Raw genomic sequence first — 15,838 nt, forward strand, 5'->3', positions numbered from 1 at the left:
TCTACTACTACTACTACTACTACTCCTACTCCTCCTCCTCCTCCTCCTCCTCCTCCTCCTACTACTACTACTACTACTACTACTACTACTACTACTACTACTACTACTACTACTACTCTTCTTCTTCTGTCGTTTATTGACGGTTTGCAAGCCAGCTATGGTGCATTACCGCCACCAAAGCTTTGATTGAAAGAAGTTTCTCTTTCTCTTTTATGCTCTTTCTTGTTCTTTCTTCGTTCTATATTATTTTAAAACCCCTAGATCCTTTAGCTATTTAATAAGAATATTGTAAATAAATAAATTTATAACTATGAGGTATGCTACTATCAACTTTAACTACAAGGTAAGTAACAATTGTATTCTAAATAATATTTTTTACAAGCATGACACATCTTATTTGTGAACTCTCTGCACAATCTGGCCTGGATCATCATTACCTTTCATGGGGCATAGCCTGCCTAAAGACCTGTCTAATGCTTATTCAGCTCCTATCCCAGTCAGAAACAGACTATCATCCCAAATTACACTAATGAAATGAATATGTTCCATGAGCTTCAGATATTACAAAGGCCTGGTATATTACATCCACATTTAAAGAGTTGCCCAGTTATCTTTGTCTGTTTCCCCAGTTTTCTCCCAGTCCTCCCAACCATGTTAGCCCACCTCTTGACACTCTCCTGACTCATCCAGTATATTTTTAGAAGAAGCAATACCCAATTGTACCAATCTCAGAAAATGAACGAAAGAGACATTTGATTTCAGCCTGTATTCTGCTCTGGCATTAGGGCTAGGTCAATTTTTAAGTTTCAATCTTTCTTCATTAATTATTATTATACAGGCAACAGAACAAAATCAGTCATGCAGACTGACACATTGGCGAAGGGTGCATTGTGCACTCATCAATTATTAAAGCTAAATATGTCTAAGGCAATACCAGCCAGGATCTATCAAGTCATTAAATCCTAAAGTTTTTTACTGTCCATCTGATTGCTTGAATTGTGATTTGGTGCTATTCAAATAAAAGGTGCTATTCAAATAAAACTGAACTGAATTGAATTGAATGGTCACAGTATATCAGAGACCCATATAGGTTTACAAAGACTCTTCTTGGCCAACCCAAATCTGCCACATTAACAAGTACGAGGCCAGAAATTGAATGGTTCCATCCCTCATGACCTCATCCAACTTGGACTTGATAATTATCACATTCCAGTATCTATCCAAGCACTGATTGTCAGTTACTTAGGAGGATTATATCTCAGATTTACATCAGCCAACTTCACAACAAGTTGGCAGTACCTCCACAAGGGAATTCCAACTGGATGTACCATCTCCCCAATCCTCTTTATCATGGGCATGAACCTTCTAACAGCAGCAGAAGGTATAATCTGTACTGTACTGGTTGTACTGGAATCAGGTGTCACCCAACCAGTAGTATGGGGATTTATAGATTATCTGACAGTAATAGTGTTGCAGGTTCAGGCAAGACGGGTGCTGGATACTCTGGGAGATTTAATCACATGGGCAAGACTACTTTATGGCAAGGAAGTCCAGGATGCTCGTGACCAGGAAGGGCATGGTCACAAGCAAGTATGGCCTCACAATCCAAAGTGAGGTCATTACATTCATTAAGGATAGTCCGATAAAGTGCTTGGGAAAATGGTTTAATGCATCACTGAATGATGGAACCAATGCTGTAGAAGCAGTGATGCAAACTGAGGATTGGCTGAATAAGACTGATAAATCCAGACTCCCTGGCAATTTTAAAACTTGGTTGTATCAGCATGGTCTTCTGCCCAGGCTCCTTGGCTCCTTAGTGACAAGGTGCTCCTGTCCCTTGCTAACACAATAGCGCGCGAGAGATGCAGGAAGAGGCAATGTGGCATAGTAAGAAAGAAGTTGATCACCTTCATTAAGGAGGGGACAGGGCCATTCCAACTTAGGAAAACAGCAAAGCCAAACTTGCTACAAGCTGCCAGCTCCTGGAAGATGAGGGTCAACGTGGGAAAGAAACTGCAGTTCCCGGAAGTAGTCCACACAGCTCTTCACTGACCATTGTTTTGTGGCCAGTTGAAGATTGTAAGATCATTATCATTGAGTCAACTGTGCCATGTGAGGAGGGCTGTGAGTAAGCAAATTAGAGGAAAACCTTTGATCTAGGAGTACAAACACAAAGGGTGGCAGACATGGCTGTTCCTAGTGGAGGTTGTGTGTAGAGGTTTCCCTACCAAATCACCATGGCAGTTCCTATCAGCTCTGGGCATGGATGAAAGGAGCAAGAAACAAGCTGCTCTGAGGATGGGGGAGGAGGCAGAAAGAACCTCCAGCTGGATTTGGAGTAAAAGAGAGGAGGAAAGCTAAAGCCAGGAGCAGATGGTCAGTGATTTGGCCACCACGGCAGACCCACCAACTGGAGAGGGTCAAAACAGTTGATGGTTGGGCACCACTTGACATCTGCCCCTGGCCCAAAAACTACAGTTACTTAATGAGGTAACTGAAGAAAGCACTCACCAGGTGTACTCTGTAACTCATTGTCATAAACTGGGCCGCACAGCGATGACAAAAAAGGGAGATGCACACAAATAGCTAACTGAACCAATTTTTTTATTTTTAATGGAAAAGAATATTAACCCAAAGTAAAACTGAGGATTAAAGATGGGGTTTGCAGTCAGTAAAATCAGCTGTGTAGGTGATGCAAGTGCATGTGTATGGTGTAATGCTGAAGGTGCCAAAAGAATCAAACCAATAGCCAGGTAGGTGCTTCTTGGGAGGAGAGAGAACCAGAGATTCAGAGACTCAGCTCCACAGCTTTTTCAAGAGAGCACTAGCACACAGGACCCAGGTGTGCCTGTGCTGCTAATGAGTTCAGGTAACCCACTCCCTCAGCAAAATGGGGGTTATGACAACCCCCCCATATAAGACAGGGGACGTGCAAGGGGTCTGTCACAACACACACAAAAACAGTCAACTAGAATAGAAAAATTTTTTTATCCTTTTTTCCAACATGTTACCCCACCCCCCCCCCCCCCCCCCCCCCCAGATCAAGGACCCAGATCAAGGCAAGGGACTCTTTTTCAACAACTGAATAATTTACCTGATGTCGATTAAACGTCTTTGAGAAGTAACTGACTGCCTTATCAACCCCCTGCTCATCTGCCTGCATCAGCACAGCTCATGCACCCAGGTGACTTGCATCCACCTGCAAGACAAAAGGACGATCAAAACGTGGTGCAGCCAACACTGGTGCAGAACACAAGAGACTATTATCAAAATCTTCTTGACACTGTAATCCAGACAAATGTAGCTCTAGCTTTCAGCAAGTCAGTGAGGTGCAACAACTGTAAAGAAATTCTTACGGAAGCAACGATAATATCCCACCATGCCCAGAAAACTCATGAGTTCTTTTTTAGTGGCAGGATGTGGGTTGCCTGTAGGCAATATTATTAGGAGGCACTCTATTAATTACCACTGCTATGCAGATGACACTCAGCTGTATCTATCAATGAAACCTGTTAACACAAACCAGTTAACCAGACTTCAAGCGTGTCTAACTGACATAAAGGCCTGGATGACCAGTAACTTTCTACTTTTAAACTCAAAGAAAACAGAAGTTATTGTATTTGGGCCTAAAAACCTCAGAAACAGCTTTTTTAAAATTATAGCTACTTTAGATGGCATAGCCCTGGCCTCCAGCACTACTGTGAAAAACCTTGGAGTTATTTTTGACCAGGACATGTCCTTTAACTCACACATAAAACAAATCGCTAGAACTTCTTTCACCCAACATTGCCAAAATTAGGAACATCCCCTCTCTCGTCCATACGACGTAATTGGAAAGAATCTGGTTTTGTTACCTTATTAACTCATAAAATCTGTACAGAACCTTGGGGTATTGTCACTTTTAGGTACCAACAAACAGAGAAGCCCAACTCACTGAGGAAGGAAATGCAATATCATTATTAACCATATACTCAACCTCAGCATCCATATCTACGCTTCTCAGGAGACACTCTATTAAAATGCTGATGTGTGTCACCCACATCAATATCATGCTCAACCCAGTCAGTGAGGGTTGCAAATAATGCAGGATACTCCGTACTCAGTAATTTATCTTGAGTCGTCAACGCTCAGGGTGCCAGGTCATGTGCAAGGTACTGGCGCGCATTCAGTGAAACAGTAACAGTACTTCATATTCTGTCACGGATTATTTTACGGCACCATTGAATGCTTCTGTCATGATCGATTTGATTTTACATTCTAGTGACCACCTGTCTTTGTCCCCACCACTTTTCAAAGCAAAGTTACGCCACTGGGTGTTATATATAGCTATATAACCCCTAACCCTCTACTAAAAAAAGGGCCTTAAAAAAGTTTAATCAGTGTATTGTTTTCTGTGAATGAGTGAACAAGATGATTTTCACATCCTTTTGAAGCAAACACTTTAGGATACAAGATGCAGTTCTCAAACGTCTTGTGAACTAATGTTCTGTTTGTGTTTTATGGTCTTGTTTCAGTGACTTAAAAATTGTAGTTTTTCACCAACCATGCATAAACACTATTTTCTCAAAAACACAATCATGTATAAACTTGCTGCTTACGTTTTATTGTAGCCCATTTTGTGCTGATTACAGTGTTATACATTAGCCATTGATATGTTTAAAAGCAACTGAAAAAAGAACAAATGTCAGGGCATGTCAAAACTTGTCCAGGGCCCCAAAGCACCCTCAGAACAAAGACAATGGGCCTTGGACTGTGTGGCCAAACACTAAATCATTTGGGCTAAACCCAGTGCTTTCTTGCACCACCTCCCATGCCACCAGAAGTAACCACAGTCGCCTCTCTTCCCAGTCAAAGCTCTGCAAAGCTCTGTGAAATAAGCACACAAAAGAGATTTCAGTTCATTTGGTGAAAAGGCTCTAAAGCACCTTGGCTTTGTATGTGATAAGCAGAAGAGTGATTGTGAGGAATTCCCAGCTATTTTAACAACTGGGCTAACAGGTGAGGCTCCAGCAGATCCCCGTGACCCTGAGCCAGGAAAAGCGGGTATAGAAGATGGATGGATGGATGGATGGCTAACAGGTGAGATGTCAAATTAGAACCTTCGAATGGGGCAGCGGCCCTACACAGTCAATAAGATACTCAAATAGCTGACTTATAGCTGCAATTGGATGTAAAGGAGCTGGTTTAATGGCCTGATTAGGCTTACCAGTGGGCTGACACATACCACAATTTTTCATATGTAAGGAAACATCCTTTTTCAGTTGTGGCCAAAAAAAAAAGCCCTGACTTGTCATGAGCAGGTTTTAAGACATGGTCACGAAATTTGGATGGAATTACAACCTGAAAAACTAATTCCCCCACAAAATCCTCACCATGGGGCAGACACTTCCTCACTAAACTTACCCAAACCTGACTGCCAGCCAGGTTGTTGCCCAAAATCATATCAATACCTTCCACTGGCAGAGCTGGTCTCATGCCAAGAGATACAGTGGGTACGGAAAGTATTCAGACCCCTTTAAATTTTTCATTCTTTGTGTCATTGCAGCCATTTGCCAAAATCAAAAAAGTTCATTTTATTTCTCATTAATGTACACTCAGCACCCCATCTTGACAGAAAAAAACAGAAATGTAGAAATTTTTGCAAATTTATTAAAAAAGAAAAACTGAAATATCACATGGTCATAAGTATTCAGACCCTTTGCAGTGACACTCACTCCTCAGTGCAAGACACATGAAAGCCCGCATAGAGTTTGCCAAAAAACACATGAAGGACTCCCAGACTATGACAAATAAGATTCTCTGGTCTGATAAGACCAAGAGTTAACTTTTTGGCATTAATTCTAAGCGGTATGTGTGGAGAAAACCAGGCACTGCTCATCTTCTGCCCAATACAATCCCTACAGTGAAACATGGTGGTGGGAGCATCATGTTGTGGGGGTGTTTTTCAGCAGCAGGGACAGGACGACTGGTTGCACTTCAAGGAAAGATGAATGCAGCCAAGTACAGAGATATCCTGGAAGAAAACCTCTTCCAGAGTGCTCAGGACCTCAGACTGGGCCGAAGGTTCACCTTTCAACAGGACAATGACCCTAAGCACACAGCTAAAATAACAAAGGAGTGGCTTCGGAACAACTCTGTGACCGTTCTTGACTGGCCCAGCCAGAGCCCTGACCTAAACCCAATTGAGCATCTCTGGAGAGACCTGAAAATGGCTGTCCACCAACGTTCACCATGCAACCTGACAGAACTGGAGAGGATCTGCAAGGAAGAATGGCAGAGGATCCCCAAATCCAGGTGTGAAAAACTTGTTGCATCATTCCCAAGAAGACTCATGGCTGTACTAGCTCAAAAGGGTGCTTCTACTCAATACTGAGCACAGGGTCTGAATACTTATGACCATGTGATATTTCAGTTTTTCTTTTTTAATAAATTTGCAAAAATTTCTACATTTCTGGTTTTTTCTGTCAAGATGGGGTGCTGAGTGTACATTAATGAGAAATAAAATGAACTTTTTTGATTTTGGCAAATGGCTGCAATGACACAAAGAGTGAAAAATTTAAAGGGGTCTGAATACTTTCCGTACCCACTGTACCCCTCTCTGCACCAATTCACAAGTCAGGTTCACTTTATGAACACAAACACAGTTAACCCCATTCCCCTCACGATGATTTTATCCCCTGTATGAGACTTTTCAGAAAATTGCAAAACAGACTCCAAAACATGGGAGTCAACAGCATGTTTCCTTCAATATCTTAACTGGAACTCTAGTGTCACATCCAACTAGGCTTAAAAACCCATCTCTGCCGAAAAGGAGAAGTGACTTATCCACCCACATCTGTCAGCCACATAAAGATCTGCCGTATCACCAATGCTTGTAGCCAAGGCAGCAGGTATCACATGCCCACACCTAACATGTTTCCTAGCTTTAAGTATTGGGCAGTCTAACTTCCAATTACCAGCTTCCCAGCAGTAATTACACAAACCATCCCCTTTCTGCTCCTCTACCTGAAAACCCATCAGGATGAACTGGTGATTTACCACTCTCTTTAGGCTTACCAGGGTTCTTAAAGCCTCACCAGTATGACTCTTGCTGCAGCCTCATGAACAGTTGTAACTTTACGTTCTGTAAGATACATGGCATCCCGACTAGACAAAGTTTTTTTAAATTGTTCAAGGATCACCAAATTTCTCAAACTCTTAAATCCTCAACCTCAGAAGCTGCACACAATCGATTAAAGTGGTTGGTTAGCTCTCTCACAAACTCCATATGCGACTGATTAGCCCTTTTCTCTTGCAATGCTATCTGGGACTGTTCTGTCTCACTTCACAGCTGCTCAACTGCCACTTGCTTATCTAATTCCAATTAGTATTTTTCTACATTAAACCTTTGTCTTTCTATTTCAAACTTTTGTTTCGTTTCAAGCTACAGCCAGTGCTAGCTAGGCCAACCAGTGCAGTAGAAGACACCAACAGTGTTTCCACCAAATAATGTGAAAGTCTCCCTCTGACTCAACTGCCTATCCAAGACTAACTTATCTCATTAAACCCTAGTCTTCATGCAGATTAGACCCCATCTGTCACAAACCGGGCCACACAGCCATGACAAATGACGGAGATGCACACAAATAGCCAATTAAACCATCCATCCATCATCTGTACCACTTATTCCTAACTAGGGTCACAGTAATCTGCTGGAGCCTATCCCAGGTCTCTTTGGGTGAAAGGCAGGGGTACACCCTGGACAGGTCACCAGTCCATCACATAGAGACAAACAACTGCTTAGTATGCTGCCCCTGTGGCCCAGCCAGATAAGCGGAAGAAGATGGATGGAGAAAACCGGAGTACCCGGAGAAAACTCACACTAGCATGGGAAGAACATGCAAACTTTGCACAGAAAAGCCCCTGCCGGATTTTGAACCAGAAACCTTCTTGCTGTCAAACAACAGTGCTAACCACTAAGGCTAGTGGCTGCCCACCTCAGAAATAATAATAATAATAATAATAAAAATAATGAAATTCATTTATAGAGCACTTTTCTAAACATATGTTACAAAGTGCTTTACAATAAAAGACATAAAAGAACAACAAAATCCTAAATACTAAGGAGGATAAAAGCTTGTCCCCATTTTAAGAAGATGAGGAAAGGCTTGCCAGTAAAGGTGAGATTTAAGGAGAGCTTTAAAAGATGGTACTGTGTCAGCTGATCTTATTTCCTCAGGTAGGTCATTCCAGAGTTTGGGAGCTCTAACTGCAAAGGCATTGTCACCTCTGGTTTTCATTCTGGCACTGGGGATACATAGAAGAGGATCAGAGGATCTCAGGCTACGAGCTGGCTCATACGGCTTTAACAGCTGGGATATACAACTTGGAGAAAGGCCATGCAGTGCTTTGAAAGTTATTAATAAAATCTTAAAATCAATCCTAGTTAATGGGTGGTTAATTGATTTATGGCACAGGCAGGTGAATAGACTGTTGCAATAGTCAAGGTGTGAGGAAATAAAAGCATGTAAAATCACCTCCGTATCCTTAAATGATAAAATTGAGCATTTTTGGAGATATTTCTGAGGTAATAAAAACATGTCTGAACAAGCTTTGTGATATGGTGCTCAAAGTTTAGTTTATTATCAAACCAAACACCAAGACTTTTTGCAGCAGACCTAGAGTTATGTAAAAGAGGATCTGTACAGGGCAAAATATGTTTGGTTATATGTTGTGAGCCAATAACAACTATTTCTGTTTTATTAGAATTCAGCTACAAGTAGTTTTGAGCCATCCAGCTTTTTATCTCAGTGAGACACTCATGTAAGGAATTCAACCTTCCATGGTCTAAGCCATAGGTCACTAACAGGCGGACCGCGGTCCGGGTGCGGACCCAGAAGCCGCCTCATACGGACCCGGACCTACAGCCAAAACAGAAGGTTATGATTTAAAACCTAACCTTCTATTTCCACCGGTGCAGCTTTAGACTTTACGGTAGTGGAAATGCACAGACCAATTGCATGCGAGTTGAGCCATCCCACGTGATACCACTCAGCCAATCAAGTCTGTGCATCCCAGGCAGTAAACATTACGACTCTAGAGTGTAAACAGAGCTAGAGGCAAGTTACACATGAAGAGACGGTACAAAGAAAAAGAAAAAAGGCAATACATGTAGAAAACAAAGGGAGAGAAAAGGTGAGACGGAGAAAGAGAGAGAACTTAGTTAATGAGAGAACATTATACATATCTACAGCCATACATATAAGTTCAGTTGTATGTTAAATGACAATAAATATTGTCAAAATGTTTTTGAATTTTACTGAATTCATTTGATTTGACAGTGAGGTATTGATTACATGCAGATGTTGATAAAACTACTGTGCTACTTAAAATACATATCACACTAACTAGTTAGACATTATGATCTTCCGGACCTTTGCTTCAAGAAATTTTCTCCAACTGAACCTCTTTAAATTTTAGTTGAATACCCCTGGTCTAAGACCTTAAAGGGACAGTACAGCTGAGTGTCATCAGCATAACAATGGAAGGAAACACCTTATTTATGAATAATATGTCCGAGAGGGAGCATATACAAGGAGAATAGGATTGGTCCCAGCACTGAACCTTATGGGACTCCGTACTTTACTGGAGAGAAAGAAGACTTGTAATTATTAATGGAGACACAAAACGATCTATTGGATAGGTAAGAAGAGAACCAGTCCAGTGCAGAACCTGTTATTCCCGCCCACTGCTTCAGTCGCTCCAGCAAAATGTGGTGATCGACTGTATCAAAAGCAGCACTGAGATCCAGAAGAACAAGAACGGAGCACATACCAGTGCCGGACGCCAGAAGAATGTCATTAGTCACCTTTAAAATTGCTGTGCAAAGCAGCAATCCCAAGATATGTTCTTCGTTTTTTCTCTTTGTTGGGATTGCTGTGCAAAGCAGCAATCCCAAGATATGTTCTTCGTTTTTTCTCTTTATTATTATTCCGCTGTTTTTCGGTCGCTATCTAGTCCTACACCGTTCGACGTAGAAACGTTATTCAAACATCGTCGCGTTCAGCTCGATGAGGAGATGGGTGCTTCTACTTTTTTCAGCGATATCTTTCATAATTTCCGAAATATTCCAGGTTTTGTCGGAATTTTTTCCCATAGGAATGAATGGAGAGAACGTAAACATCCCCTTTCAACTTTGTCCTCTTTGAGCTTTAACTGTGTCAGCATACTTTCAGCTAGAAACACCATTCGACCTTTAAACGGGTCAGAAGGCATTAATCTATAAGTCTTGTATACAGCTTTTTGATATCTATTACGGTTTTTCTTCAATGGCAGTTTAAGTTTTATGGTTTTTTTAGGAAATTTCTGAATTTTACATTGGTGTGTATGGGAGAGAGCTAGAGCGCGTGACGTCACTGCTAGAGCGGGAGAAGCTGTTAAGTTTATTGAAAATTTTTCTCTCTAACTCGCCGTCACGGCCACAATTTTGACTCTTCATACACCATTTTCTCAAAAGTAGTAGAGATTTTTGTCTTCTTTCAGGCAATGCTTTTCTCATTTTCATAGGACCTACGGTTTTTCCGCAACGTGGCCAAACAGGCAGAGAGTGACTGCTCAATCTCTCATTCACTCCCATTATAAAGATCTCTACCATTTCTGGAGAGAAACCCAAATGATGGCTGTTTGTAACTCGCCACCAATCCTTCATTTTTTGGAATATCTTCACATTTTCCACAAAAGTGGATCCGTCTCTTTGTTGAAGCCTCCTGGCACTGTTAGTGAAAGAATTATATTGATAGCACTTATAGTTTTTCTGTAGTCCTCCATTTTGTGAGGTGAAGTTTTCTCAGTTTCTCCAATCTGCGTGTGTAAAGTGCTGTGTTCAGTGTCTTCCCCAGAGTGGGAAGGGACTTCCCACTCTGGTCTTTGATCACCATAGCAACAGCTCACAAAGCAATAGCAGAACAACAGCTGTCTGTGGTTGGTAATTAAGAATGACTGGCTGCCTAATGCTGTTACACATGGGGACCATTCTCAGTTATTTAGTGCTATTTACTTTGTGGTTGTTTTACATGTCAGCCATGGTGTCGTCTCCCAGCAGGCCATGTTCGGACTTCCACAATAAAAGTCTAATCATTTATAGGAAGATATTACATTTTCTGTAAAGTAAAAGGAATATTCAAAATAAAGTCCAGATTCTAGAAAAAGGTCCTATGAGTCTCCTGCTGCACCTTGTCCTTTCAAAATAAAAGCCCCGAAATAGCATTTTCTCAATAGAAAAGCCCTGAAACAGCAACTCAATATTAAAATGGACGTTACCTATTGGCATACAGCTTCAGGTACCAAGTGAGGCCATTTTCCATGTCAGCCATGGTTTCTGACATGGTCAGACTTTCACAATAAAAGTCTACAGTTATTTATAGGAAGATATTACATTTTTGTAAATTGTAAGGAATATTCAAAATAAAGTCCAGATTCTTGTACAAGGTCCCAAGAGTCTCCTGCAGCACTCTTTCCTTTCAAAATAAAAGCCCCGAAATAGCATTTTCTCAACAGAAAAGCCCTGAAACAGCAACTCAATATTAAAACGGATGTTGGTTATTGGCATACAACTTCAGGTACCAAGTGAGGACATTTTTCATGTCAGCCATGGTGTCTGCTACCAGGACATGGTGAGACTTTCACAATAAAAGTTTACAGCTATTTACAGGAAGTTAATGCAGTGTTCCAAAGAATAACAAATATTGAAAATTAAAGTTCAGATCTTAACTCAAGGTAACATGAGTCTCATACAGCACGCAGCCTTTTACAATAAAAGCATTTTTATTTCATGGTTTCAAAATAGAAGCTAAGAAATGCTAATATTTGCTCTTTTCCAGCACATTTTTCCCTTTCAGCCTTTTTATCACTGCACATCTGTTTATTCTTTATTCATACTGCTTTCATTCCTTAATTTCTTCCCTTTTTTCAAACCTTCCTTCCTTCTCTTCTTTCTCTATAAGAATATCTTCTCTCATACATTTCAGCTTTGGTTATCATGTTATCAGTCTAACCGCTTCCTTCCTTTTTCAGTTCTGCCTCTCTTCTCATCTGTCCTAGTAAACAGTTCCTTCACTGCACTTTCTTCTTGCATATTAGTCTTTTTTCTTTCAATTTAAAGCCAGTTATTTTCTACATATTTCTTTAGCAGAACATTTTTCCTTTTCAACCCAATCTTCAGCAATCTTCAGTACTTTTATAGCTAAACAAGTTAAGTCTCAGCTTTACATTTTTGGTTCCAGATATATTCAGCTTTTTCAACAATGCATTTCAGAAATGAAAGACAAATATTTGTTTTATTATTTTTGAATTATGTTTATTTATGATCATTGATATCACACACATAAAATAGATATGCACATAACATGGAAAATATATTAAAACAGTAGTTGCGAAACTGGATAGGATGCATATAAATTTAAAAAAGGAAACTTACAATTTAAATATTGACTTTAATTGTCAGCAGCTTTTTATTGAAAACTATGCAAAACAATCAATTCAAAATATATCAAATAAATGTACAAAACACAGAAAAAACAAGTTATGGATCTGACCCCTTTTGATGAAAACAAATTTAAAATAAAATTGGAATGTACAGTTCAATAATCAGTGTCTACTTTAAAGCAATGAAGAACACAAAAGGAGCATAAAAATGACTGAATTTGATGAAAGTTTGGACCCTTTTGAACTCAAACCAATATATAAATGAAGCCAGGTTCAGTAACACTCTGGTCTTCAAACAATACATTTTTGTGGGGTCTTTATTTCCAAAGTCCCAATCATTAACAGAAAAGGTGTTCCCAAAAATCAGAGAAATAAAATAAATAAACAAAAATCAATAACAAAAGTTTGTGTGCAGCTTACACCTCTACCAGGCTTGATACACTTGAACATGTAACTGCACCTGTGACTCATTAATGTCACAATTTTTTACTGGTACTAAACAAATACAGCAGTGGCCCATCTATAAAGTTGAGACAAAACAAAATACGAAATATAAAAATAATAGCATTTACCCAGCTCCCGGATCGAATTTGACGCTATACACGTGCAGCTTCTCATTCCATATACATCGGCGATTCTGTTGCACAACAACCACAAAACATGAGCTCCCAAAGACACATCAGACAACACCCAACCCATAGAAAAGTATAATGGGCGAACTTGTTCTCAACCAACATGATAAAATTAATATTAGCTCACCGTCGGCAATTACAGCCATTCCCAGCGAACACCTCACGTTCTTTCTACTTCTGGTCTTTTTCCCAGCATGCGTTTATATTTTCCCAAATACAAACCCATGAAAACAGAATGAGGCCCTCTGCTGTTCAAAATGTGCCTCTGCAGCTAAAAATAGAAACAGCAAAACAAAAAAAACAGTCTATTGACCAAACATTCAGGGTTTTTTATCCACCTGGTTACATAAAACCTGAATCAAATTATCAATAACATAAAATGCAGAGTTCAGTTGTCACTATGTTTTTATCAAACAAGATTTTACCAAGAAATAAGTTAAAGAAACATAAAAAATGATTAATATGACACCTGCAAAACTCTATCAGAAATACTGATATTTTGTAACTTCTAGACATCTCTGTTCACAGTTTTAATCCCTGCTATTTATGCTCTTTGCCAAAGTGCACAAAACAGTGTGTTAATCAAAAGTGTGTCAGCAGCTGTGTAAATCATTTCTGCTAAATAGTGAACTTTAACATTTGTGTTAAGATGAGGGAATGATTGAAGAGTAACCCTGTAACCTATTTAACATGTTTCACTAAGGACAAACTTGTTTTCTGTGTATATCAGACATGGACATTTGCTGGACATTAATGACTAAGGATAATACACTTTTAATGGTTATGTTACAATATTGGTCAGTCCTACCTACAAAGGCTTGTCACATCATGGTTAGCCTTAGGCTAATATCCCCATTTGTCCAAGCTCCAGTAGTCCTGGACTGACAGTCATTATAAGACTAGCATGGGAACATTTGTCTCCCAGTCAAACCATTAGGTGTGGCTCATCTGAGCTACAGTGGTGTTGTGGGTATTCTGAAGACTGCTCTGAATACCCTGAGCTTTGACTTCACAGTGTGAAACACTGAAGGTAAATACACAGTATGACTGCTGACTATATGCTGGGGTTTAGATTAGCCCAAAGCTAAGTACACACAGAAACCTTTCACATACCTACCAGCTGATACCCCACTAAATGATCTGTTTTTCAGATTTTTAAACCGATTAAAGAGGAAATAATATGAATGAAATGGTGCAAAGAAAATAACAAAAATGAAAGTAATATGTCATAGAATACAAAATAAACATACTGTTTGAATATGGAACTTTTAAATTAGTTTCCTATTCTTCATTTTGTCCAATAGTGATCTGTCCATTGTTGCAGAAGATGGGAAGGTTACTGAAGATGGGAAGTGTTTCGTGACCTTTGACATTTCAGGTTGCTGTAGAACCACTGCCTCCAGTTAATATTATTGGATCTTTCAGTTGTTCTCCCCAGTCTGGCTTGGGTTTTCTCATTCCACAATCCAAACACATGCCCCTGTGATAGACTGCTGATCTGTCCAGGGTAGACCCTATCTCTCACACACTGCATGCTGGGATTGGCTCCAGGCCCCTGCAACCCTAGAAGGATAAGCAGTTGATAATGGATTAATGTATGGCTGTTGTGTAACAGAATTAAAATAAACAATAAAACATTATTACCTTCTGAATTTATTTAGGTGGAGAACTGACCTTACAGAGAAAACACTGTCACAATGAAGGTGATAGTGATGACTGATGGGCAGGTGTTTCCCTGCAGCAACGTGCTGAGGATTCACTGAACTGAAGTGTTTAGACCAGTGGATGTACATATGTGAAGACAGGAATATGGAGCTCATTCTGACAATAGAAACAGAAAGATCTTGTAATAAATTAAAGCCAGTGAAACAAACAAACAAACATATTCAAAAATTAAATCTTCCACAATAATCTAATTACCTTGAACACTGCTGCAAGGCAGTTAACCCTTTTGTATCCAGTGCCATTTCAAACATAGAGGTTTTGCAGAGATGTGGAGTTCTCAGGGTCTTCACTGTGAAGTGGACAAACCACAGTGAATAAGTTCCTGTAGGAAGAAGTTAATGGAAAACACTGTAATTGAATGAATACACAAATGAGCACAGACTTGTGAGTTGTAATAAAAAAAACAAACAGTACCTTATGGTCTCTTCTGAGGAAACCTGGACACTAGTATGAGAAACACGTGTCCAGCAGTGATGGGTCTGCTGTTGTGTGACACTGTAGCTGTAGCAGCATGATGTTGTGGTTGGTCTAAAGTGATCCAGTGTGTCAGAGTCAGAGAGAAGATGAGGCAAAGACTTGGCAGGAATCATCATCCTCTTCCTTGAAAAATGACTGGGACAAGCAGGAAGCAAGAAGTGGTCCAGATGTGTGGTCTAGGATGGGTCTGTTTTTGAGCTGCAGTGTCTGGTCTGTTGTAGCATGATGTCTTGGCTGTTCTGAGCTGATGCTCACAGGTCCAAACAGGAGGAGATGATGGTGAAGATTGAAGAACTACAGTAACTTGAAATGTCAAAGGTCCAGACAGTGAAAGCAGTTTGCAACATCACAGATGAGAGGAAGAGAAAGAAAACTATCCTAAGTTATAGTCTCTGGTCAAATCACCCACCCTGCCAGAGAGGCTAATGGAAACTGGGTGGGATAACATATGGGGTATCAGCTGGTAGGTATCTGATGTATTTCTGATGTTAACATCAGTGTACACAGCTGCTTCAAATGTTTTGGCCTGTGCATTTACCAAC

General features: G+C 40.1%; 1 long non-coding RNA gene across 1 annotated transcript; it reads right to left on the bottom strand.

Moving 5' to 3' along the window:
* Nucleotides 1-12,704: 12,704 nt before the first annotated feature.
* On the bottom strand, nucleotides 12,705-15,838 carry LOC113144499 (uncharacterized). Its single transcript, XR_003297158.1, has 4 exons — nucleotides 15,234-15,838; nucleotides 15,015-15,141; nucleotides 14,769-14,915; nucleotides 12,705-14,657 (listed from the first exon to the last, which is right to left on the bottom strand). It is a non-coding gene; the product is annotated as an uncharacterized LOC113144499 (long non-coding RNA).

This window comes from Mastacembelus armatus, chromosome 10 (assembly GCF_900324485.2).
Source record: "Mastacembelus armatus chromosome 10, fMasArm1.2, whole genome shotgun sequence".
Taxonomy (NCBI): Eukaryota; Metazoa; Chordata; class Actinopteri; order Synbranchiformes; family Mastacembelidae; genus Mastacembelus; species Mastacembelus armatus.